This window comes from Microplitis mediator, chromosome 11 (assembly GCF_029852145.1).
Source record: "Microplitis mediator isolate UGA2020A chromosome 11, iyMicMedi2.1, whole genome shotgun sequence".
Classification (NCBI taxonomy): Eukaryota; Metazoa; Arthropoda; class Insecta; order Hymenoptera; family Braconidae; genus Microplitis; species Microplitis mediator.
The window spans coordinates 11,091,871-11,119,661 of NC_079979.1; the positions used below are offsets into that span (position 1 = coordinate 11,091,871).

General features: G+C 30.7%; 1 protein-coding gene across 1 annotated transcript in view; it reads right to left on the bottom strand.

Moving 5' to 3' along the window:
* LOC130677128 (uncharacterized) overlaps positions 1-23,776 on the bottom strand; it is a 39,609-nt gene extending 15,833 nt beyond the window's left edge. Inside the window, exon 1 of the mRNA XM_057483754.1 lies at positions 23,532-23,776. The gene's annotated coding sequence lies outside the window, so the exon portion shown is untranslated. The remainder of the gene's footprint in view (positions 1-23,531) is intronic.
* Between the last annotated feature and the right edge of the window lie 4,015 nt (positions 23,777-27,791).

A 27,791-nucleotide genomic window follows, 5' to 3' on the forward strand; every position in this document is an offset into this window, starting at 1 on the left:
ATGACCCGGAGAAATTACCGGCAGAACACGTGGGCAGGCAGACCCTATGGACCTCCAGGTAGGCATCCACATCGCCGTGTAGTAACTAGTTTACGAGGTCGATTGTGGACACCGGAGGAACAATCACCGGGGGCACCACGCCAGTCTGCACTCCAGCGACTAGGCCCAGTGGTGTCGGGGGACCGACCACCTGTCCCCAGCCGCCCCGTGGAAGCCGAGGAAGCGGTGGCGAGTCCGTCGACGAGCAAGACCAACTGCTCAGTTAGTTGCACCACAGCTAAGGAACCCACTCATCAGGGTGCTGCAAGCTTACCAACATCAGCAGCGATGAGTGTGGTTAAGCCAACCTCGACTGAAACATCTGGACCTATTCGCCATGTAGCGACGCAGACCCCAGTAGTGCTCAGTGTCGAAGAGAGACGTCGGTCGAAAAATGTTAAACGTAAAGAACAACGGAAGGCCAAGCTGGCAAAGATTTTGGAACTGCCAGACGAGTCAATTATGAAGGAAGGCCTGAAGAAGCTGTCACTCCACTCTGAGTCGACCTGGCAGGTGGCGAAATGGAGAAGAGAGGGAGTGGATATTCCTGACGTATTAATGTCATCACGTCCATCCAAGGCCGAGGAGGGTATCCAGAGTACCCCCTCTTTAGCAGCCGAGTCAACATCTTCAAGACCCTTGGAAAATCCAGCTCCTATGGTAGTCGACCGGTCATCTGTCACGATTGCACCTGTCAGGCCTGCTGTAACACCTTGGCAGGATGAGGCAAGGGCTTTATCCCCGACAGCAGCTTCAACATCATCAGTAATTCCATCATCTGAGCCAGCAAAACCAAAATCAGCTAAAAATAAAGTGGCTAGACCATCTAAGCCAACGCCAGCGGTTCCATCAACGTCAAAGCCGTCTACATCATCCGCATCAACATCGGCATCAACATCGGCATCAACATCGGCCAAAATAACAAAACCAGCAGTAGCCAAGGGCCTAGCCGGCCGACGAGTCTTAACCCGACCCGTCGACCAGGCTGGTGGTTCCGCAGCTCAAGCGACTGGCCCCGAGAAGAAGAAAAAGAAGCCGAAGAAAAAGAAGCGAGGACCGAATGGGCCCCATATGGCTCATATGGATTGGGTCGAGCCAGAGAACTGGGAACGTGCCCGGTACGGCAGAGGGTACATGTCCGCGGACTCTGGATGTGAGGAGGAAACGCCAGCATTTGACGACAGGGGCATAGGTTGATGAAGAGTTCCTGGAGTTACAGGTCAACTCAGATGATGACCTAGTCTTCAATGACCCCGATAAAGATATGGACCTGTAAAAGTTCCTTAATAAAAAGTTCATTTTCTATTTGGTAAAATCATATTAACATCATTCGTTCCAGTTGTTGTTCCTGTATCCTCGGACGACGAGCATCTGCAATTTTCACCCACCGGGCGACAGTCTGGCAGGGGGGAGTGTAACGGGGTAAAAAATTGAATTTACCGCGTTCAAATTTAATTTAAATAAAATCTATTGTTCGCACTGTCGGTATAGTTGAACACCACCCAGGGTTATCCGGGTAGGTTGCGACTAGTCGACCGGGGAGTGGAAATTGGAGGCTCGTCTGTCAGTCCCCAATTAGAATTAAGTAGGAGTGTCGGAAGTCCGAAGATTCCCGAAGCCACGCGGGGGGTAGGATATTATAATCGGGAAGACGGAAGCGAGACGACACTTGTTACCGGAACGACCACACGGAGAGACGCAGAAAATTGAGTTCAACGGACGCCATTTCAATTATAAAGGTAATTAATTAATTTTGGGACTTGGTACATAGTGTGGAACCAAGCGATAAATTGTTCAAATTTATTAACAATTACCAGGCAGATAGCCGGTAATTATTTTGAAAGATTACTGATTTTAATTGAAAAGCAGGTGAAGGAGAGAACGCGAGTTTTGACGAGAGAAAGAGAGTGAGGAGACAAAGACCGGACAAAGCGAGACGGAAACACTGAGGAGAAGACAAAAGAATTACATAAGGACCCAGGACCAGATACCAGACGAAAACGACGAGGACAGAAAACAGCGGAAAATTAATTTGCGTACAGGTATTTATATAAATTTATTCCAGGCCGAAAGCCGGAAAAATTTATTAAATATTTAGTCATATATCAGGTATCGTCGCGTCGAAATTAATCTGGGAAATAAAAATTAAGAAATTGGCTAGAATCAAAATATATAAATTAATTAAATTAATTGACTCCAGGCAGGTTGCCGGAGCTATCGCGTAGGAAAATATTTCCAGGCAGTTCGCCGGAAATATTCTAGAACTTTCCAGGTAGATCGTGTAACCCACGCACCGGAAGTTATCGGGTCTAGTCCATATTCTAGTCGAGAAAATTATTAATTAATTATTGAAGTAAATTATCCAAAATAAAACAGACTTAAGAAAATTACATTTATTAAAATAAAAGAATGTCTCGGGAAAATTGAGGATAAATTCTGTCGTCAAGGTCACCGGTCGTGACAAGTAAAATTTTTAATTAAGAAAATTAATATAAATAAAATAATTAATGAAATAAATAAATGAATTGAGTGAAGTAAATAAATAGATAAACGGGAAAAGGAAATTTAGGAAATTAACGCGTGAATAAAATAGTTAAAGACTGGAGGAAGGAGATAAGAGTAAAAGTTGAGAAAAGGTGACCGACTCATAAAATTATTAGAACGGAAAATAAAATATGTAAAAGAATTAAGGGAGGAATTAAAACCAGATAATTAATTAATTGAATTAATCTCTAAAATTTAAATATTTAATTAATTAATTATTTATTAAAGTGTAAAAGTTGTGGTGGGAGAACTAGTCTATGGCGGGAAGCCAATTGGTTAGAAAATATATAAAATTGTGTGTGTGTAGATTATAGTCCAGGGGACTGAGTAAATGAGTGTGTGAGTTAAAGAAATAAATAATTGCGGGTTAATTATTATTGTTATATTGAGAGAGTGTGTGTTAAAGCCAAAGGTAACGGCTATATTTTATTATTGCGGGTTATTAAATTTGGTTAAATAAATATTGCGGGTCATTAATAAAATATGGTTTATATAATAAGGTTTAAAATAAAGGGTTTATAATAAAGATTTAAAATAAAAGGTTTATAATAAAAGGTTTAAAATAAAAGGTTTATATAAAAGGTTAAAATAAAAAGGGTTATAATAAAGGATAAAATAAAAAGGTTTATATAAAATAAGGTTTATAAAAGGTTATAAGGTTTATTAAGATATATAGTTATAAGGTTTAAAAGGTTTATAAGGTACAAAGGTTATAAGAGAAAAAGTTAAAAGGGTTAATTAAATAAAAGGTATAAAAGTGAAACGTCAAACTATATTAATTTATTTATAAATTATCCTTCCTCATCCTTCTCTTACAATTAAATAAAAATTACACCGACCCTGACGATCAAAGATCCGGCTCTGGGAGGCCGTTATTACTTCCAGTGGCGCCCTTAGTAAGGACGACCAGAGTAACAGCTTAGCCCTGTTATAGTATTTTGGTGAAAAATGATCGCATCGAAAAAACAAAAAAAGCAAATTGAAGCTTGAAATCTCTAGTTTGAAGATCTTCCAGCAAAATATTTTTTTGAGCCACGGTTTTTACGGAATCATAAGAAAAAAGTCGAGACAAAATTTTTCTAAATTTTTTAGTTTTGTTTTTTAGGTCTACGGGGCCGGGAAAAATTTTTTCAAAAAAACGAATTCATAGCTCGTTTAGGAAATTTATTCAGCCACAATTTGCTTTTTTTTGTTTCTCTGTACGACAATTTGCTGCTGAGATATCAGCCTTTAAATGAAAAAGGAGCCTTTTGTCTTTGATTATTGATATCTCAGCAAGTAATGGTCACACAGTAATTTAAAGGGCAGTTTAATAAACTTGAATAAATTCCCTACAAGCTACATTTTCGATTTTTTCAAAAAAAAATTTTTTTTCATCCTTGATATCCATTTGAAAAACCCACAAAAAATGACCATTTTCTGGTTTTTTAGTCAACTCATCGCTACTCTGCAAATATTGATAAAAAAAATAATGTTGCCAGGTAATTTTATAGCTAAATGTACCCCCAAAAACCCTGGAAATTTTCAGATTGATCCATTGAACCGTTTGTCCGGTCCGATTGCTCAAAGTTTTGCAAAACAATTAAAGGAACAAGTTTTGTTCCTTAAATTGTGTAATCATTACCAAAATGAAAAAATTAATTTTTTTCGGATTTTCTTTCATTTTTGCGTTAGTTATTCAGTAAATGTAAGGTCAAGAGGAAAAAAAAAAATTTTTTTCCGAAAAACGAAAAAAAAAAATAACCCCCCGAATGAAACGTAAAAAAAAAAAATGTAAAAAAATTCTTGTTTGGTCTCGTTTTTTGGAAATTTTTTTTTTTCCTCTTGACCCTACATTTACTGAATAACTAACGCAAAAATGAAAGAAAATCCGAAAAAAATTAATTTTTTCATTTTGGTAATGATTACACAATTTAAGGAACAAAACTTGTTCCTTTAATTGTTTTGCAAAACTTTGAGCAATCGGACCAGACAAACGGTTCAATGGATCAATCTGAAAATTTCCAGGGTTTTTAGGGGTTCACTAAGCTGTAAAATTACCGGGCAACATTATTTTTTTTATCAATATTTGCTGAGTAGCGATGAGTTGACTAAAAAACCAGAAAATGGTCATTTTTTGTGGGTTTTTCAAATGGATATCAAGGATGAAAAAAAATTTTTTTTTGAAAAAATCGAAAATGTAGCTTGTAGGGAATTTATTCAAGTTTATTAAACTGCCCTTTAAATTACTGTGTGACCATTACTTGCTGAGATATCAATAATCAAAGACAAAAGGCTCCTTTTTCATTTAAAGGCTGATATCTCAGCAGCAAATTGTCGTACAGAGAAACAAAAAAAAGCAAATTGTGGCTGAATAAATTTCCTAAACGAGCTATGAATTCGTTTTTTTGAAAAAATTTTTCCCGGCCCCGTAGACCTAAAAAACAAAACTAAAAAATTTAGAAAAATTTTGTTTCGACTTTTTTCTTATGATTCCGCAAAAACCGTGGCTCAAAAAAATATTTTGCTGGAAGATCTTCATACTAGAGATTTCAAGCTTCAATTTGCTTTTTTTTATTTTTTCGATGCGATCATTTTTCACCAAAATACGGCCTTCCAAAAATCACTAAAAAATTTATAAAATTTTCTTGTTCCTTTAATTTTTTGGATAAGTGTAGTTGTATACAATTTCTATATAGTTGTATACAATTGGATCGGGCCATTTTTTGTATATAATTTTATACAATTGTATAAAATCTTTTTTCATCGGGTATCGCTACAATAAAAGTTTAGTAGTCACAACAAATACTAACTAGTTGAATCAAATATCATTTGGTACTTAATCAAACTAAAATCGGAACTTAGAAAAAATTTCGGTGTCAAAATAATACATTCTTCGATATGATCTACATTTAAATCGTTAAATTTGCGTTAGAAAAGTGTTTCTTTAACTTCCCACTAAGAAAATCGACGATTTTCTAAAAATGCGGGAAGTTATTGTTTTCACCCCGATTTTCGAAAATCGAGTGTGTGTGTGTGTGTAAACTCTTTGTAACTTTTTAACTTATGAATCGATTTGGATGGTTAAGGCGGCAATCGAAAGAGTTTGTTGGCCGTCAACTTTTGTGAACATTTCAGATCATTTGATCAAGTAGACTCGAAAATATTGGCGAATTACGAAAAAAAAAAATTTTATTTTTTTTATTTTTTAGTGATTCTTCAGAAACGACTTGAAAGATCGATTCCAAAATCTAATCAGCTCTAGAATTTGATAAAACGCGTCGATTGCCGCCTTAGCCATCTCAATCGGTTAATTTGTTCGAGAGATATCGTGGGAAAAGAAATGGTAAAAAACAGTTATTTGCGAATTTCTTTGAGACAACTCAACCAAACAATTCCAAAATCTGATCAGTTTTAGAGTTTATAAAGACGCGTTGATTGCCACCTCAACCATCAAAATCGGTTCATTTGTCTAAGAAGTATCGTGGAAAGAAGAAATGGTGAAAAACAGTTTTTTGCATATATCTTTGAAATAACTGAACCAAATGATTTTGAAATCTGAGCAGCTTTAGACTTCATCAAAACGGGTTGATTGCCACTTCAAACATAAAAATCAGATCATTTTTCAAAGAAATATCGTGGGAGAAAAAAATGCTAAAAATCGGTTTTTCCAAATATCTTTGAAACGACTGAACCAATCGATTTAAAATTTCAATCAGCTCTACAATTCAACAAAACGCGTCGATTGCAACATTAAACGCTAGAATCGGTTGATTAGTTGAAAAGACATCGGCGTCGAAATGTTTAAAACATAACATTTTATATTTTATTGCTCTGATCTGCGTCAAAACTCATGTAAATCTCAATTTTTATTACTGAAATTGATTTCTACCTCAATTTATTTATTTTATTGAACATAATCGGGACTAAAAATTTAAAAACCGCATGTTTATTAATGATTTTCGATTCTTAAATTCTCAAACTTTAACATAAAACGTAACTTGTTAGAACTTAAAAGGCTTTTAAAAAACAATTGCATGTAAAAGCATTTTCGAGCTCGAAAATGTAGTCACACTAATGTTTTCGAGCTTTTTGAGCTCGTAAACAGCGGGAAGTTTTGGGGCTTGCCCGCAGGGCCAACCGACGCCCAGATTTTTTTTTTTTTTTTCGAGCACCGAAATCTTTTCAGTCTCGAAACCCAAAATTTTTCTAAGTCTGAAAAGTCTAGATTGTTCCAAGTTCCTGAGCCCAAAATTTATAGGACAAAAAAATTTGACTAAAATTTGTGTATGTCAGTCGATTCGGAGTTTCGTGACATAAATTTCTGTTGCATAATCAAAACATATTTTTTTTTGGCGTGATATGTGAATTTTTTGAAGTCCTGAAGTTGAATTTGTGAGCGAAAACAATGGTTGCCGTAATGAAATTAATTTTGTTGTAACCAAGTGAGTACTTGTAGGCTTGGCTTATAAGTTCAGTAAGGTCGATGGCTACTCATTGGCCACGTGGCGTAGCGGTACATCGTCGGTCTTGAGTGCGTAGGGTACTAGGTTCGAATCCTTGTTACGCTGAGAGAAAAAATAGGTTTTCGGAACTAGGAAAACGTAGTAAAAAAAAGTGTGTGTGTCAGCTCCGACGCACGATTGGAGTTTACTCCTTCAGATCGACTGTCTAAATAGGCACAGAATTAAAGGCTTACTAGACTAAGAGAAAGGTTAATACCATATCAAATGGTAAATAAACGAATCAATGAAGATACCTAAATAATGTATTTTTATTCTATTTTAGTCTAATCGAGAAGTTGACTTCCTGCGAAAAATAGTTACAGGTCTCCTAAAAATATAGTTGATAGCTTAAACGATCCGGGCTGGCGTCTAGAAAAAGACGTTTTTTGGATTTTTTTTGGAAAAATAAAATTACAATTGTTATGAACAAAAAACCGTTAAAAAAATTAGCTGTCCAGTTTTTTGGCAAAATCTCAAAAAGTATAATTGATAGCTCAAATATTAAAAAAGTTTCTGAAAGAGCAGAAAATTTTAGTAAAAAAGTTCTTGACTCCTCGAATTGTAACTCCAATATTGATAATTTTAATTTAAGATTGAAAATCAGCTTTTGCGCGGCAGTCTCGGCATGCGTGCGCCGCCACTCTAGTGAGCGTAGTTTTTAAATAATTTTTTTTTATCATTCATGCGATATAAGTGTTATCTTAGCGCACGCTCTTTTGTTCGCCGAATAGTTGCCCATTCAACTGTTTCCACGACATTTGTGTGCGTTATACGACTATCTGCGTTTGCAATTTTCTTGCCATTTGTTTATAATTTTTTTATAAACAAATGGATTAATTAAACATTTTTAAAAAATTTTTTTTCACCATATTGTTACCGTAAGGAAATAATGATTTAAAAAAAAAAATATTCTGAAAATCAATATCTTATTGTTTATAATCGTTTTTTTCATATTTTGATTATTTAAATAAATCATTAAGAAATTGTTTTTTTTTTAATCATAATTTGCATTTCTAAATATAATGGCAAAAAAAAAATTTTTTTTATCAACAATTTATTCATTTGTATGTTTAACAATTTTTTTTTTTATTTTAATTTCTTTCTAGAACATAAAAAAATTACAAAAACAGCAACCTGCAACAATATGGCAAATAAAAATTTTTTCAATTTTTTAAAAAACATCTGGATTTTGGAGTACGACAAAGTCCAAGCACTGACTCAATTTGTCAACAAACAAATTGCTGTGACTTTGCAACTATTGCCGATACAGTTTTCGACCTTCGAGTCGTTTTTATACAGTATGAGTTAAGCTTTCTTATAAATTTTAAACCTAACGTTTATCTGTAATAGTTCTCTAACAACACGCATTTATTTATAAAAATTATAAATGCGTTTTAAAGAAAAATTTTTTTTTTTTTAAATTATTATTTCTTTACGCTAACAATATGGTGAACAAAAATTTTCCAAAAATATTTAATTAATCCATTTGTTTGTAAAAAGATTATAAAGTTTATAAAATGGCATTTTAAAAAAATTTGAAAATCATATAATGCCTAACAAGAATATGAAATCAGTAATAGCTTAAAATTAAAAAAAACACTTGAGAATACAAAACAATAATGCTCACTGTGCGTATCATGAGAGTACGACTGATATCCCTGATTAAAAAAAATGATTAAAAATGATTTCACACGTTAAATGTCCATAAGAGACAGGATTAGAAATGATTTGAAGGATTAAAAAGTATTTAAAATGATTAAAAAACAAATCATTTTAAATACTTTTTAATCATTTTTTTTAATCAGGGATACTATATATATATATTTATCATTTCAAGACGCCGTAGAGTATATAATTAGACTGTGCCAAATGAAATCGATATTTTTTTTTTCGGTCCCATACGAAAATTAGGCTGTCTCACTAAAAAAAAAAATCCTGAAAAAATTTCAGCTCGATATGGCTATTTTTCAGTTAGCGCTCGCGTAAATAAGAATTTTCTAATAAAATTGTTTTTTATCCCAACTTAATATTTTACAACTCATTAAATATAGATGATTAAAAAATGGCCAAGGTGCTATTTTGTAGGGAATTCAATTCTCTACAAAAGGAACTTTTGATCGAATGAAAAACATCAGCCAATTTTTTTTTGCAGCCATTTGAACCTAATTTTTTTTCAAAATTTACATTTATATTTACTATTAAACGCTTAGAAAACTATGTTGCTATGGATGAAACTTATTAAATTCGATTTCTCTAGGAACCTTTATGATCCCAAGGAATAGTTTTCATACTTAAAGTAATAAAACTAACATCAAACTATTGATATTATCGATATTTCTAACAAGACTTTTTCTTCGTTTTGACATTTTTCGCATTTAATCTTTCTAGTGATTTTTTTCTGCATTATAATATCGTTCGTAATTGTGATTTTGAGATTCTCATACTGCTTATCAAAAATTATTACTTTATTGATAAAAACGTACATTGTTTATAATAATAAAATACCCATAAAAATGTAAACAAAGGAAAAAGTGATGTTCTAATTATGCAGAAAAGTTTTTATCGATTCTGTTACTAGTTTTTAAGAGCTTATGATTTGTCAAGAGAACCTATTGCAAACAATCTGAAAGTTGCCTACAATGAGCAGCAACAACTTGTAGTAGAAATTATTTAATTTATCCCTTTATTGATTAATTAACTTATTAATTAATTAGTTTGGAGCAAGCACAGTTTATATTCGTAATAGGGTCTCCTGACATATCATAAACTCTTAAAAACTAGTAACAGAATTGAAAGAAAATTTTCTGCACATTAGAACATCAATTTTTTCATTAATTGAATTTTTATGGGTATTTTATTATTATAAACAATGTACGTTTTTATCAATAAAGTAATAATTTTTGATAAGCAGTATGAGAATCTCAAAATCACAATTACGAACGATATTCTAATGCAGAAAAAAATCACTAGAAAGATTAAATGCGAAAAATGTCAAAACGAAGAAAAAGTCTTGTTAGAAATATCGATAATATCAATAGTTTAATGTTAGTTTTATTACTTTAAGTATGAAAACTATTCCTTGGGATCATAAAGGTTCCTAGAGAAATCGAATTCAATAAGTTTCATTCATAGCAATATAGTTTTCTAAGCGTTTAATAGTAAATATAAATGTAAATTTTGAAAAAAAATTAGGTTCAAATGGCTGCAAAAAAAAATTGGCTGATGTTTTTCATTCGATCAAAAGTTTCTTTTGTAGAGAATTGAATTCCCTACAAAATGGCACCTTGGCCATTTTTGAATCAGTTATATTTAATGAGTTGTAAAATATTAAGTTGGGAAAAAAACAATTTTATTAGAAAATTCTTATTTACGCGAGCGCTAACTGAAAAATAGCCATATCGAGCTGAAATTTTTTCAGGATTTTTTTTTTTAGTGAGACAGCCTAATTTTCGTATGGGAGCGAAAAAAAAAAATAGATTTCATTTGGCACAGTCTAAGTATATATATATACACTATATAGGTATATTGTATACATACAACGCATTCGTACGGTGCCCCGTAGGATACCCTATACACTCACCCCTGAAAAGTGAAAGTCATAACGAGGTCATTCGTTGAGTAGATTTTACACCTCATATTTCTTCCATACCGGGCTCCTTATATGAAAATTGATTCTTAAAGAGTAAACTCCAAAAATTTTTTTTTTCTTTTCCGTCAAGTTATGACCTCCAAAATATTATCATATTTTAGGTCAATATGTAATGTATAAGGGAAAATGGGCCACTCGAAAAAAAAAATTTTTTTATGCTTTTTTGGGGGAGGGGGCCGTCGTGCCCCAGGAAAAAAAAATTTCATCCTTTCATTTTTTTTTTTTCGAGTGGTCCATTTCGCCTCCACATATCACATATTGGCCTACGATATGATAAAAACATTGTAGAGGTCATAACTTGACGAAAAATAAAAAAAAAATTTTTTTTCAATTTTTTGCAAAGTTTCGACTGATTCGTCCGAAATAGACGAAAAATATACGAATTTGATGGTTAAAAGTCACAAAAAAATCAGCTTTACGGGACCGTCGTGCCCCAAGCACCCCTAATTCAAAAAATTTTCATTTTTAATGATAATTCCTTTAACAAAATTATTTTTGAAAAAAATTTCATTTTTTAAGTATTTAACAATTTAATTATAATAATTTTTAATTAATAAACAAATTAAAAAACGAGCTCAAAAAGCTCGTAAACATTAGTGTGAATACATTTTCGAGCTCGAAAATGGTTTACATGCAATTGTTTTTTATGAGCCTTTTGAGCTCTGACAAGTTACGTTTTATGTTGAAGTTTGAAAATTTAAGAATTGAAAATCATTGATGAACATGCGGTTTTTGAATTTTTAGTCCTGATTATGTTTAATAAAATAAATAAATTGAGGTAGAAATCAATGCAAGTAATAAAAATAAATATTTAAATGAGTTTTGACTTAGATCAGAGCAATAATATATAAAATATCCGCGAAAAATATTAAAAACTGTGTTTTTTAAATTTTTTTGTTGATAATATGATTCAAACTAAAGAACGAGTTAGATGAAATTATATGGGGATTGAAAGAGACCATAAAGACGAGTTGGTATGATTTTGGACATATTGTAGTACATTATATGATGACATCCGGAAAAATAACATAAAATGTTATTTTTTTAATATTTTGACGCAATCGACGACGTTTTGTTAAACTCTACAGCTGATTGAAATTTGAAATCGATTGGTTCAGGCGTTTCAAAGATATTTGGAAAAACCGATTTTTAGCATTTCTTTCTCCCACGATATTCCTTTGACAAATGATCTGATTTTTATGATTGAAGTGGCAATATTCCCGTATTGATAAAGTCTAAAGCTGATCAGATTTGGAAATCATTCGGTTCAGTTATTTTAAAAATATTTGCAAAAAACCGTTTTTCACCATTTTTTTTTTCCACGATACTTCTTAGACAAATGACCCGATCTTGATGGTTAAGGTGGCAATCGACGCGTTTTAATAAATTCTAAAGCTGATCAGATTTTGGGATTGTTTAGTTCAGTTGTTTCAAAGATATTAGCAAAAAACCGTTTTTTACCATTTCTTTCTCCCGCGATAACTCTCGAACGAATTATCCGATAGAGATGGCCAATGTGGCAATCGACGCGTTTTATTAAGTTCTAGAGCTGATTAGATTTTGAAATCGATCGCATAAGTTGTGTCTGAGAAATCAATAAAAAACTAAAAATTTAAAAAAAAATTTATTTCGCAATTCGTCAATATTTTCGAGTCTACTTGATCAAATGATCTGAAATTTCCAGAAAAGTTGATGGCTAACAAGATCTTTCGATTGCTACCTTAACCATCCAAATTGATTCAGTAGTTAAAAAGTTATAGCCCGGTCACACACACACACACACATACAGACACTCGGACATCATTCTGAAAATAGTCAGAATAGCTTCCTAGGACCTCAAAACGTCGACGTCTGATGAAATTTCGATTTTCGCAAATCGGAGTGAAACCAATCTTTCCGAATTTTTCGAAAACCGTCGATTTTCTTAGCGGGAAGTTAAAAAATCATAATTTTTTTATTCTTGATTAATCAAAAATTTCTTAATTTATATTATGTTGACTAAAATAATTAAAAAATGGCAAATGAGAATTTTTTTTTGCCGATCTCTGCTATGATCTCGCTTGAGAATAGAATTATAATTTAGAACTATTTAAAACAGTAAACGGAGAAAAATGAGACGGCCCTAGCAGACCTGAGTTACCGTAAATTTACGGCATTTTTACCGTAAATCTACGGTAGAATACCGCAAATTTACGGTATTTTTACCGTAAATCTACGGTATTCTACCGTAAATTACGGTAAATCTACCGTATTTTACGGTAAATCGGTACTTTACGGTGGATTACCGTAAATTACGGCGGGTATACCGTAAATTACGGCGGGTATACTGTAAATTTACCGTCGAATACGATAAATCTACCGTAAAAAAATTCGGGTGGATTACCGAATTACCGTAATTTACGGTGGATTACCGTATTTCCGTATTTTACGGTAAATCCACCGTAAATTACGGAAAAACCACCGTAAATTACGGTAAGACCACCGTAAATTACGGTAAATCCACCATTTACGGAAAATCGGTATTTTAAGGTGGATTACCGTAATTTACGGTAGGTTTACCGTAATTTACCGTAATTTGGGTCCGTTAGGGGGAGATAAATACACAAAATAGCAATAGAAAATACATCAAATTTCATAATGCTAGTCTACCTAACTTGAAACAGACCACTTTTTTTTTGTATTAAGATAATCTTGTAACAGAGAGCTTCCTAACTTGTTTAATCTGGTCACCTCTTTAATAACATAATTTTATTAATTTAATTTCAATTCAAATTCATTAATATTGACAATTTTTTTAATTTTAGTGTGCACGTAAAAATTTTGTCTCCTCGAATTTTATTCTTTAATAGCTTATCAGCCCCGTGGACTTTATTTCCTCAAAAATAACGTGCCCCCTGGCCTTGATTTTTTTACAACTAATGAGTCCCCTGGACTTTATATTCAGGACAACTTGTTGGATCCTCTAGATCTTTTTGCACACCTCAAGCGCGAAAGCGCAGGTGCGCTTTATGGACGGTTTTTTTAATTCGACTATTTTACTCAGATAAAAATCTTTCTACATTATTTTTATTCCGCCAAGATAGGTAAAATTGTATACTAGCATATAGAGAATATTTTAAGGAACAATTTAAATCCAATTTTAAGATGATTCATCATTTTATTCGTTTAAAATGAATTATTTTAACTCAAGAAACCAGTGCTGTCAATTGTTCCGTATGAAACTCCGTAAACACGATAACTCTCGATAGACACCATTAATCGGCCGAACTTTGTTTTTATTGTCTTTGTATTAATTATCACAAGAACCCTTATGAAAATTACGATCTGAATTCTTTTTAGTTTAATTGTAATTCATTAACGACTTAAAACTGGTTATTCGTGAAAAATTTAGCTGCTATTTTTAACTTCCCGCTAAGAAAGATTTTCGAAAAATTGGGAAGTTATTGTTTTCACCCCGATTTTCGAAAGTCCAGTTTTTATCAGATGTCGACGTTTTGAGGTCCTAGGAAGCTATTCTGACTATTTTCAGAATGATGTCCGTGTGTGTGTGTGTGTGTGTGTGTGTGTGTGTGCGTGTGTGTGTGTGTGTGTGTGTGTGTGTGTGTGTGTGTGTGTGTGTGTGTGTGTGTGTGTGTGTGTGTGTGTGTGTGTGTGTGTGTGTGTGTAAACTCTTTGTAACTTTTTAACTAATGAATCGATTTGGATGTTTGAGGTGGCAATCGAAAGAGCTTGTTGTCAGATCATTTGATCAAGCAGACTCGAAAATATTGGCGAATTACGAAAAAAAAAAAATTTTCTTTTTTAGTTTTTTAGTGATTTCTCAGAAAAAACGCGTCGATTGCCACCTCAAACGTCAAAATCGGTTGATTAGTTCAAAAGATATCAGCGCTGAAAAGTTAAAAAAATAGCATTGTATGTTATTTTTTCCACACTGATCGAAAGGTTATCTTGGTTCAAAGAGAATTATCTTGAGTCAAGAGAATATTTAGGAAAATGGAATAAATCTTGGTTGAAGAAAATTTTCTCTTAATTTTGATTATTTTGATTCAAAAAGTTATGTTTTCGACCCAAATGGGTTAAAGTTTTAAGTTAAAAATATATGATTTTAGTTCAAAAAGAAAAAATATTTAAAGAAAGTAAATTGTTTTTTGAATTAATATTTTGAATTTCTTCATTCATGTATATTGAATATTTTATTCTATGAAATTTAACTTCTCTACGTAAGGAGTCAGATTTCTTAAACCAACTAGTGGCTATTGCTTGAAACAAAAATAAAAAAAATTCAAGTCAAGAAAATCAAGCTCTTGGTTTTTTTCCATAGCAGCATTCGGATAACAGGAGCACTCGAGTCTATGCAGCTTCTCTACTTCGGACACTACTTTGTGTATGCACGTAGACGCCCGAAGATCCCAAAAAAATGAAACGAGTCTGTTCAGCGCTGGCGCCGCATATGTGCAATTATATGTATATTACACACCAATATTCTAATAGTATTAGTTTATTAATTATACAATTAACTAATTCATATACATAAATTGTTTTGAATTGAAGTGTTCGGTAAAAATGTAAGTTATTGTAGTTATTAGTCATTATATCTGGTGTTTTTCCTGATTCACGTTAAGTTAAATGGTGTCGTTTCAATCACAAAAAAGTAAGTTAATTATTATTTATGCTGTTTTTAATCATATCAGATACTCAAGTTTGTTATCATTTCTGATCCTAAATTTATATAAAATTGTTTCCTTTTTAGTGTGGTATATATCATGCAGTTGATGCTGTCGATGGAGCTAGGATAAATAACCTAACCTTTCATTTATTTTTGTAACAAAAAAAAAAATTTTTATTGTAATAAAGAATCAAAATATATTTTGATGATTAATTGTATATACTCTGAAAATTGAATTTTTAATAAAAACAATTAATTTAAAATTGAACTGAATTATTGTATTTTAAAATAAAAGTATTTTTTATTTTACGTTAATGTATAATTTAGTTTTAAAATGAGTTTTTTATTTTTTTAATCTAAAATTAATTGTTTTCAGATAAAGTCTACATTTATGTTGAACTAAATGTTATCAAATCTTTAAATAAATTAATTTTTACTTGGAGTAAGTTAAATGTGCCTCCGTTTAAAAACTCGATGTATCGAAATGAATCGATATCGACTACATTCGAGAGAACGATGTTTTTAGAATGAGTTGGTATCTTCTAAAACCAAGAGCTAAATTTTCTTGAGCCAACCAAGTTGTTTTCTTGTTCGGAGAAACTAAAAACATTTAAAGCAAAAATTTATATTTTTAAATCAAAATTGAATTTCTTTATTGAAGAGCTTTATATACTCTAATTAAAAAAAAAAAATTTTTTTACCAAGAGAAAATTTTTTCAAACAAGAAAAGAGGATATTTTAATTTAAGAATTTATTTTTGGAAACGATTTTCTTCTTGACCCAAGAATTCCTTTTTTTGTGTGCAGATAAATCAAAATATGATGTGCTAAAATGTGTCTGCAATCATACCAACTCTTTCTCTTTATAGTCTCTTCCGATCATCAGAAAATGTCATATAACTTGTTCCTTAGTTTTAAACATATTGTCAGCAAAAAATTGAAAAACCCAGTCTTTAATGTTTTTTTCGGATATTCCATATATTATCGCTCTGACCCAAGTCAAAACTCATTCAAATCTTGATTTTGTTCACTGACATTGATTTCTGCCTCAACACATTTATTTCAGAGAACATAATCGATAATAAAAATTTAAAAGCCGCTTCATTCATTAATGATTCACGATTCTTAACTTTTCAAACTCTAGCATAAAATGTAACTTGTTAGAGCTTGAAAAGCTCATAAAATAATGATTCCATGTAATAGCATTTTCGAGCTCGAAAATATATTTACACTGATGTTTTCAAGCTTTTTGAGCTCGAAAACAGCGGGAAGTTTTGGGGCTGGCCCGCAGGGTCAACCGACGCCCAGATTTTTTTTTACTGTTGTTATTATTTTTTTTATTATTTCTCTCTATTAACTACTGGTGCGGGTGAGACCTACCCTTTTGACTGTCTTAAAATTCTAAGGTATACAAGCCCGTACAGAATACTATCACAAGCTATAGTTAGCAAATGATAATCACTTGGGGATGACGGTAGAGGGCAATCTTTATTAGTTGCCGTCCTACGATCCAAGTGGGATAATGTGGAAGAAACCCTTTTAGGGTAATGAGTTATGTTGCAACTCACCACTTATCTGCAGCCTGTAGACCAATACAGGGAATTGGTACCATGGGGGCCCCGTTCCAAGCCCCATTTCGGCCAGAGTCTCTTTATTTCCTGGGATGGAAGGAGTGGGGGGCCGAGTGAGGTAAGACTCGTGGTGGCTGTGGTTAGATACCACACGCAATGGGGATTTTTGATTATACCCCCGGTAAATGTCCACTCTTGGTTTCGACTGGGAGTGTCGTCTGGGTAGAAGAGATGGGATTACGCAACGCGAGTATGCCCAAAAGGGCGAGGCCTCGGCTTCCGGTCGGCGGAAGCGGACTTAGGTCCACGTTACATTAATTAATTAATTATCAACTACTGGTGGCAGCACTAGCGTATCAAAATGTTTTTAAAAAAAGCGACATCTAAGACAAAAGGCAGGATATTTAAAAAAAATGTTAGTAAGAAAATATTAAACTGAAAATAAGAAATAAAAAAATCAAATTGATATCTTGTAAGTTGAATAAAAGTTCATAATGAAAAAACTACATTTATATTATATAATAAAAGTAGTGATTAAAAATAAAATGAGCGATTGAGATGTGCACTTTTGGATTTTCCAACATTTTTATTTAATTGTCCTCTCGACTGTTGTTATTAAAATGGAGTCCCCTGGGCTTGACTCAAACACATGCATTTTATAAAAACGCTAGTGCTGCTGCCAGTAGTTGATGAAAAGAAAAAATGAAAAAAATAAGAACAGTAAAAAAAAATGGCAGCCAAATTTTTTGTGAATAATAAATTTTTCCGTTTCTTATTGATTGCAGTTAAACAAAAAGGATTCAGATAGAGATTTCCGAAAGGGTTCTCATGATAAAAAATTGAGTCGATAAGAAGTGTATTTTGAAAGTTATCGTGTTTAGACGAGTCCGAACACCACAATTGACACACTGGGGGCTTCGGACTAAATCTATTTTGTTTAATTAATCTCTTTATGAATTAAATAAACATTATATTGAGAAGTATTCCTTAATAAATCACCTTTAAAATGGTAAATACTTTTAACAACTTTGGTGTACTATAAAGAAGGTAGAGATGATTTAAAGTCAGTGAAAGGGCCGAGCGCGAAAGAGTGACAGCAAAGCACACTCAACGCTTTCGCGATTGAGGTGTGAAAAATTTCAATTCAAATGAAGTTAAGTTCAAAAACGAGAAGAACGTTGTATCAATTCTGTATGTGCAGATATCCTTAAGTCTCAACTGAGTCGAAAATCTCTTATAGTTGCTACTGTTTAATGGTACTAATTTATGACAAAAATGCGGAAAATCAAAAGTACACCGAGAAAAATGACGATCAAAAGTGTATTATGCTGTCAATCAAACTTGAAACAGGCCGATGATCCTTGCGACAATATTTATGCTATTTAAAACTTTTTTAGCAGTTGAACTTTTTTATCCACGTGGAGCGATTTTTTAATTTACTAAATTTATGATTTAATTTACGAAAAGTTGCCCAAAATTATTAAAAAAAGATTAAATTTTAAGCAAAACAAAAAATGCATGTCATTTTAATAAAAATCTAAATATTTAGTTTGTTTTCACGAAAACCGAAAGATGTAGTTTGATTTGAAAATAAGAAAAGAAATTCCTAGTTTCAAAAGTATTCGAAAGCATTAGAAATTTCAAATACTGGTTAAATTTATTTAAATCCTAAAAAGATAACGAAATATAAAAATTATTTCAGGATTAAAAAGTATTCGGTAGCATAAAAAATTTTAAATACTGGTGAAATTCTTCTATATCCTGAAAAGGTTATGAAATAAAAATATTATTTTAGGATTAAAAAGTATTCGGTAGCATTAGAAATTTCAAATGCTAGTTGAATCCTTTTATATCCTAAAAAGATATTAAAATAAAAACTTTATTTCAGGATCAAAAAGTATTCGATAGCATTAGAAATTTTAAATGCTAGTTGAATCCTTTTAAATGCTAAAAAGATAACGAAATAAAAACATTCGCGTGCTTAAAGGTAAAAGGGCTTATAACAATTTATGCGTCCTTTTACCTTTGCAAAGGTAAAAGGGCGCATATATTTTTTTTTTATTGCCAATCGAGTAGTAGACACATTCTACGCTTAAAATTGAAAAAAAAAAAAATTGAAAGATAAAAGGGCGTGTCTTTAATTATACGCCCTTTTACTTTTAAGAATTCGAAATTTTGGTGATCTAAAGGTGAAAGAGCGTATCACTTTTTTTTCGACCAGCGCACAAAAGAACATATTCGCAGTTTAAAAATTCGTAGTTCTGCAGAACCAAAAGGGCGTATAAAAAAAATGTTTTGATGCAATCAATGTAAAAATGTTGAAAACATTAAAATCTATGGAAAAAACGAAAAAAAAAAATTTTTTTGTTATACGCCTTTTTGGTTTTAAGAAAAAATTTTAAGTCATAAGGGCGTATCTTGTTTTTTCGATTTAGTATCAGTTATAGATCAGAGTAAGAAAAAAAAATGCCACTCGACAATTTAATTTATAAGAATAAATATTTATTCAAGTGAAAAAAAGAATGAAAAATGAAGAAAAAATAAATTCATCCGGGTATTGGTCCTATGCCATCGCCATCGTCAGGATCATCTGTACCTAAGATTATAAAAAAAAAAATTTTTTAATTTTTTTTTAGAACATAACTTGGTAATAATAGAAAAATTTATAAACTATTATCATTGCTGAAAATTGGACTTTGATAATACCGATGAAAAAAAAAAAAACAAACAGAAAATAGAAAATAGAACCTTGATTGAAAAATGAAAAAATGCACCTTTGAAAAATTAAAAAATCTAAAAGTACTTTTTTTAATTTGGTTAAATCAAATTTCACTGCACTCATAGAATTTATAATTTTTTAAATGCATTTTTTTTATTCTCGAATTATACATATTTTTTACATTAATTGTTGAATCAAAAAAATTATAACAAACTTAAGATTCGATCAAAATTAAATAAAGAAATTTGGTTTTTTACTTAAATAAATATTTGTTCAGATGAATTAAGTTATGGAGTGATAATTTTTATTACCCTTGCAATTTTTGTTCTTACTCTGATCTATAAATGATAACAACCGAAAAAACAGGATACGCCCTTATGACTTTAAAAATTTTTTTTCTTAAAACCAAAAGGGCGTATAACAAAAAAAATTTTTTTTTTTGTTTTTTCCATAGATTTCAATCGTTTGAACATTTTTCATTGATTGGAGCAAAAAAATTTTTTTTTATACGCCATTTTGTTTCTAGTAACGCGTTATGTAACATTTGGTATAAAAAATACAATTTTTTTTATGCGCCCTTTTACCTTTAAGTAGTACTTTTCTTAAAGGTAAAAGGGCGTATGTCTTGAGATACGCCCTTTCAGCTTTAGGATACCAACTTTTTTTTTTTCACAGATTTTTATGTTTCAGACAATTTAAAACCGAATGGCAAAAAAAATTTTTTTATACGCCCTTTCACCACAAATCCCTATTAACCCTTAGCTATAAGCCCTTTTACCTTTAAGCACGCGCATTATTTCAGGATTGAAAAGTATTCGGTAGCATTAGAAATTTTTAATGCTAGTTGAATCCTTTTATATCCTAAAAAGATAACGAAATAAAAACATTATTTCAGGATTAAAAAGTATTCGAAAGCATTAGAAATTTCAAATACTGGTTAAATTTATTTAAATCCTAAAAAGATAACGAAATATAAAAATTATTTCAGGATTAAAAAGTATTCGGTAGCATAAAAAATTTTAAATACTGGTGAAATTCTTTTATATCCTAAAAAGATAACGAAATAAAAATATTATTTCAGGATTAAAAAGTATTCGGTAGCATTGGAAATTTTAAATGCTAGTTGAATCCTTTTATATCCTAAAAAGATAACGAAATAAAAATATTATTTCAGGATTAAAAAGTATTTAATAGCATTAGAAATTTTAAATGCTAGTTGAATCCTTTTATATCCTAAAAAGATAACGAAATAAAAATATTATTTCAGGATTAAAAAGTATTTAATAGCATTAGAAATTTTAAATGCTAGTTGAATCCTTTTATATCCTAAAAAGATAACGAAATAAAAATATTATTTCAGGATTAAAAAGTATTCGGTAGCATTGGAAATTTTAAATGCTAGTTGAATCCTTTTATATCCTAAAAAGATAACGAAATAAAAATATTATTTCAGGATTAAAAAGTATTTAATAGCATTAGAAATTTTAAATGCTAGTTGAATCCTTTTATATCCTAAAAAGATAACGAAATAAAAATATTATTTCAGGATTAAAAAGTATTCGGTAGCATTAGAAATTTTAAATGCTAGTTGAATCCTTTCAAATCCTTCTACTCTTTTCGATTATTTTAGTATTAAAAAGTATTTAATATGATTAATCGTGAATTTTAAAAAAGGATTTACAGTATTTAGAAGGATTTGAAAGTATTAAAATTTTAATCCTTTTTAATCCTGTCAAATACATTTTTTTAATCAGGGTGTTCTCATAATTTTTCATCGTAGCTCGTTGTTATTTTTTTTTAAAACTCTTGAATAAAAAAACAATAAAAAAATTAATTTTGTCATAATAACAATATTATTCAACTAAAAGAGTCATAAAAATTTAATTACTATCGAAATTGACATTATTTTTACAATAATTTCATCACTCCAAGAATATGTACTTTCAAGATCTAATTATGATCGTTTATTGTTAAAAATGAATATTAAATGTTAATTTATCACTGCATTATGAATAATAGTAGAAAATAATTTAAGAAAATTATAAATATTGCTATTTTTACATTTTATAGACAAGTAATCAAACAGATAACCTGGCTCGCGTAAGTTATAATTTTAGGGTCAACAACTCCGCCATACCTTTAAAAATGAGCCTAGTTATTGACCCTCAAATTTCAACAACAAAACTCATTTCAATATGTTTTATAAATGTATTAAAATAAATTTTAATCAAATATCGATCTATGCACCTATTTTTAATTAAATTTTTTTACTTACATGATAATTAGTTCACAGATTCAATCGTCGTACCTCCTAACGTAAACTGTTTAAACTTTATTTAAAAAATGGGTTCCTCAGCCACTTATGGCTAAAATATTTGTATTTATTCAGTTAATATTTTCTGTTTTTTAAATTGCCATTAATTAGGCTCAAAATAAATTACAATAAATTAAGAAAAAAATTTATTTTCTATTTAAAGTTATAGTTTTTTAAGTAAGTAAGAAAAAAGTTGAAAAGCTCAGAAAGTGGGCCAGGGTCAATAACTGGGTCTTTTACCTTGTGCGTTTTTTGTCACTAATGTCTAAGTTACAAAAAAACTGAAAAGACAACTCTAGACAGCCAGCACCATTATAAAAATTGGTAGGTATTTTATTCTTATTTTTCTCTATGAAGCCTGTCAGAAGCTTAATATTTTGAGATAAAATACCTCATTCATTCAGCTAGGTTTCTCAAAAATGAGCTCTATCCAAAAAGATTTTTTTATTTCTTTCATTTTCAAACAACCCTATTACTGAATCAAAATTTTATCTTTCGAAAATTTCAAATAATAATAGTAGTAATCTTTATTTAGCAAAGTTGCTATCTTTCTTTCATTACAATAAACTATAAAAATAAATCAATTTCACAATCAAATTAAAAGTTTCCCAAATGCAATATGAAATATGTCATTTAAATAGATTTTTTTACACATTCCCGATGAAAAAAGATTTTATATAACTGTATACAGTTATATATGAATTACATACAATTGGATAGAGGTGATGCATAATTATATAAAATTTTTATACAATTATATACAATTATATACAATCGTGTATAATTCTATATAAAAATGCAAAAAAGAACAATAAAATTATGTACAAATGTATATATTTGTATACAATTTGTATACGATTGTATATGATTGTATACAATTGGATCGGACCATTTTTTCTATCCAATTTATATATACTTTTATACAATTGTATAAAATCTTTTTTCATCGGGTTCTTTCAATTGTCTTTTAAAGTATGGAAGTCTTCATTTTTTCTATTTTTCGGAAGCTTATTGTACATTTCAAAACCTTTGTACACTAAAAATTTCTCTGATGAGCATATTTGAGTGTGATTAATGTTTAACAAAGATCGATATCTTGTATCATAATTATGACCGTTTTCAATTCTAGTTATTAGTTCATCGATGTTATGTCAAGTCAATAAAATTAAAAAAATACTTTACCGTAGGAACAAAAAAAAACAGCTCCTGTAGTAAAATATGCGATCGAAAACTTTCTCAATTATAAATATAATCGTGCATTTTTTCAATAATTTAATGAAAATTCTATAAACATATTATTAATCGAGATAAAATATTATAATTAATAGTGAACCAATTGTACCGGATAACAAAAAAAAACAATGAAACAATGAAAATTAAAACTAGCAGATTCCATGATTCAGAAAGCATTCTATTTTATTTGATTGTCAAGCAACTTTAATCTTTATTAAATTATTTTAATCGACAGTCCTCTTATAAATAGTTTGGATCATTTGCTTCTCTCTAAATATTTGCTATGTGAAGTATAAATAAAATTTTTACTTACTTTACTAAAGTACTTTAAATTTGAATTAATATTCTAATTCATTGGAGACTGAATTTCTGCAGTCAATTTATAAATGACCAATACTCATTATTTAATAATTTTTCGTAATTAAATAAAATTTTTATTTACTACAATGGTTTAATTAAAATATAGAATATTTTTATTGCGTAGACAATAGAACAATAACAATCTTTTGTTAGGTTATGTTTTACGAAAAAAACGAGAGTTGATAAAATTACTTCCTCAATATATTTTTGTGATGCTATGGTGTTGTTATTATAATACAGAAAATATTAATTTTTTACTTACATACTCTCTTACGCTACGTGCTAAAGAGAATATCCTATAGAGGGCATCGTAGTAGAGAGGGTGTTGCGGGAAAAAAATTAATTTGAAAAGCAATGATGTGTTATAGAAATCTATTATTTAAGCTTAGTTTTCTATTTTGGTTTTTCTTGAAATGTCAAATAATGTAGTGTTAACTCTAAAAAATATAGAGAAAAGGTATCTTTCATAATAGTAATAATCTATGCAGAAGTAACATTTCGAACCAATCTCTTTTTACTAGAGTTACATAATGCATAATTGAAAAAATGTATGAGTTACACTCGTTGTCATTAATGCCTGGCCCCCTGCCTATTTTAGATTTAGTAGTTTGGGGGCCAGGCATTATGTTTAGAAAAATGTTTTTTTAACTTCCCGCTAAGAAAACTGGAAATTTTCAAAAATTCGGGAAGTTATTGTTTTCGGTACGATTTCCTAAAATCGAATTTCTATCAAATCTTGACGTTTTGAGGTTCTAGAAAGCTATTCTGACTAATTTCACAATGATGTCCGAGTGCATGTGTGTACGTCGGTACGTATGTATGTAAATACCTGTATCTTTTGAACAGATAAACCGATTTTGATCTTTAAGGTGTCATTCGACGCGGCTTGTTAATATTTAGAAGCTGTGAAAAATTGAGCTTGATCGATTAAGTGCGTTTGGAGATATTCCAAAAATAAAATTTTTTTAAAAATGTTTTTTTTAGATAACTTTTAGTGGGCTCAATGGATCGATTCTAAAATCTAATCAGCTCTAAAACTTTATAAGCCGCGTCGAATGCCACCCCAACCATCAAGTCGGTTCATTCGTTCAAGAGAAACCAAAAACGAAAGAATTAAAAAAAAACTTTTTTTTTGGTTTTTTTGAAATTTCTCAAAAACGACTGGATAAATCAATTTCAAAATTTGATGAGCTTTCGAACTTGATAAAACGCGTCGATTGCTACCTCAACCATCTCAATCGGTCAATTCGTTTGAGAGATATCGTTGGAGAAAAAATGGTAAAAAACGATTTTTTTCGACAACAACGGCATCCACAAGTATTTTCGAGCTCAAAGAGCTTGAAAATGTATTCACAACAATGTTTTCGAGTTCAAGGAGCTCGAAAATAGCGGCAAGTTTTAGGACTGGCCCGCAGGGTCAACCGATAGACCGATTTTTCAAATAACTTCTTACTTACTCCGTGGATTGATTTCAAAATCAAATCAGCTTTAAAGCTCTAAAAGTCGTGTCGAATGCCATCTCAACCATCAAAATTTAATAATTTGTTCGAGAGATATCGTTAACGAAAAAATTTTGGGGAAGTGTTTTTTTCGAATAAAATCAAAAACGTTTAATTGATTATTTTAAAAAAATTTTCAGTATTAGAGACTAAAAAACTGCGTCGATTGCCACCTCAAACGTCAAAATCGGTCTATTAGTTCAACACGGAAGAAAAATTCTATGCAAATTTACTATACAAGTATCGTAATCCTGGATCCGACTAGTTTTACCGTAAACTATCAAATATTTTATATGAAAACTTACTGTTAACAAAAGAGTTTTTACAATTTACTATATATAACATTTAACACTGTACACAGAAAAAACAGATATCTTGAGTCAAGAAAATATTTTTGAAGATAAACGTTTTCGGGAACCAAGTCAAGATTTTCTTGAGCCAAGAGAATTCGTCTTGGTTGGAGATGATTTCTACTTGATCTGAGAAAATTTAGGTCTTCAAAAAAATTTTCTTGAATCAAGAATATTTACCTTCAGTCGAGAATTTTTTTTTTGTGTGTATCATTTTATCATTTATCATACTGTCAATGATGTTCAGTTCAGTCACAAGTTTTATTTACTTTATATTATTGAGGAAATAAAAACTTAACAATAATAAAGTCTGATGTACACCGCTCACAATACTCACAGATATCATATATTTCACTACACAATCCTTGATTACTGAACGCGCAGCACGTCACGCGCAGAAATTGCATATACAAGCATTTGAATTTTCAAATAAGTATTATGAAATTTCAAATGGAATGATTAAAATTCAATATGTCTTAGAATTTTCAATACTTATAGTTTGAAAATTTAAAAAACAAGTATAAATTTTAAGTACGTTTATTAAAATTCATATTTTTTGTCTTAATTTTAAATACCAGCTTGATTATTAAATTACGTATATTAAATTTGAAGCTTTTTTTATTGGAATTATAATTCAAATATCTAGTTATGCAAATTTAATTCCTTTTGTATTGTGGTATTCAAATTATTTTTAACAGTGTATCGTAATTTTACCAAAAGATTGTTGTATTAAGTTCAGTTAAAAAAAATACAATACTGGTATCGTAAAAAGTATAAGGATGAAAAATAAGTTATAAAAACATAATTAATCTTGTATTTTTTTTTTAACTTTCCAATGCTGCTTCTGTATCTTTCCAATGTAAGTAACAAATTTTACGATACTAGTTCAAATAGGAGTATTTCTAAATTGATGTGTTATGTCCTCCATCTATCGGGAGGTTGATTAATTAATTTACTATAAATAAATTATCTATACTGGGTTACTTCGCCCGGGAGTATTTGAATACTCAGCTTCGGTAGATCGATTTTAGATTGGGGAAGGATTTTTCAATGAAAAATAAAGCTTGCCTTGTAATTGAACAATTAGTGTGGGAATGTATTTTAACTTAACACAAGATGCGACAGTCTCGCTCGAGCTTGTGGCTTATTCTGCCTTACAAAATTTATCTTAAAATTACTCTAACTCTGTTTGAAGGGGCGTCATCCTTGGAGACCATGGCGGGGTAAGTTTTCCTTATTGGCTGCTATGGGGACGTAGTCGGGGTCTCATGACGTCACAGAGACTGTCTCCGCCTCTCGAAGTTGAATCTTCCGTTCCGCCGCTAAGTCGACCTAGCCAAGTGGCCAAATGTTAATTTTTTTGTATCGAAAAAGTTAACAAAAAAAACGTATTTGTTAAAAAAAATTTGCCTTTTTACGTCACAAAATAAATGTTAACAAATATCACTACTAATGTCCAGCAAAATGTTAACCTTTTTCTGTCTCAAAAAGATAACTTTTTGGTGACAAATTGTTAACTATTTATTGACATTTTCATAACTTAATGTTGACATTTTTCAACTTTTTGTTAACAAATCACAATGTATTTCATGTTACTAAAAACATAACAAATTGTTAACTTTTCATTGGCAACAAATTGGTGGAAAAAAGTTGACTTTAATTTAACAAATTCGTCTTATTTTAGTTGATTTAATGTTAACAATTTTAAGGATCATTAGAGGTTAGGGGTAGTATAAGCCGCGCGAAATTTGAAAATTTACAAAGAAACAAACATAAATTCTAAAAATATTCGATCATGAAATGAAATATTTATTTTTTCTTGTTTAATATATTGAATCAACTAAACAATAACAAACAAATATTTATTTCATGATCGAACATTTTTAAAATTGTGTTTATATTTATTTGTAAATTGTAATCACCCCATACAAAGAACGGTGATCGGTTGATCATCGGGCTATGATAGCCGTCCGATCCTCGAGCATCGGCTGAGGATCGGAATATGTGTAGGAACTAGACTCGCTGGGCCTCGGATGTTAACATCAGCGCGAGGCTGCCGATTGAGCATCGGCCGAGGATAGTAACCGAGCATCGGCCGAGGATAGTAACCGAGTATTGGCCGAGGATAGGATACGAAGATTGTCCTACTGTAGCTGCCTAGGATCGGCTCATCGTCGTAATTTTGTCTCGGCCAAGGATATTGACCGACTGCTGACCAAGCGTGGTTTAAATGAAATTTCCAAAAAAATTATATCGTATCAATATTTATAGAAACAATAATTTATTTTAGATAAACATTAGAAATATAACAATAAAATAGAATAAGTTTTTGAATTTTTGATATTATTATAATAGTATTTTAGT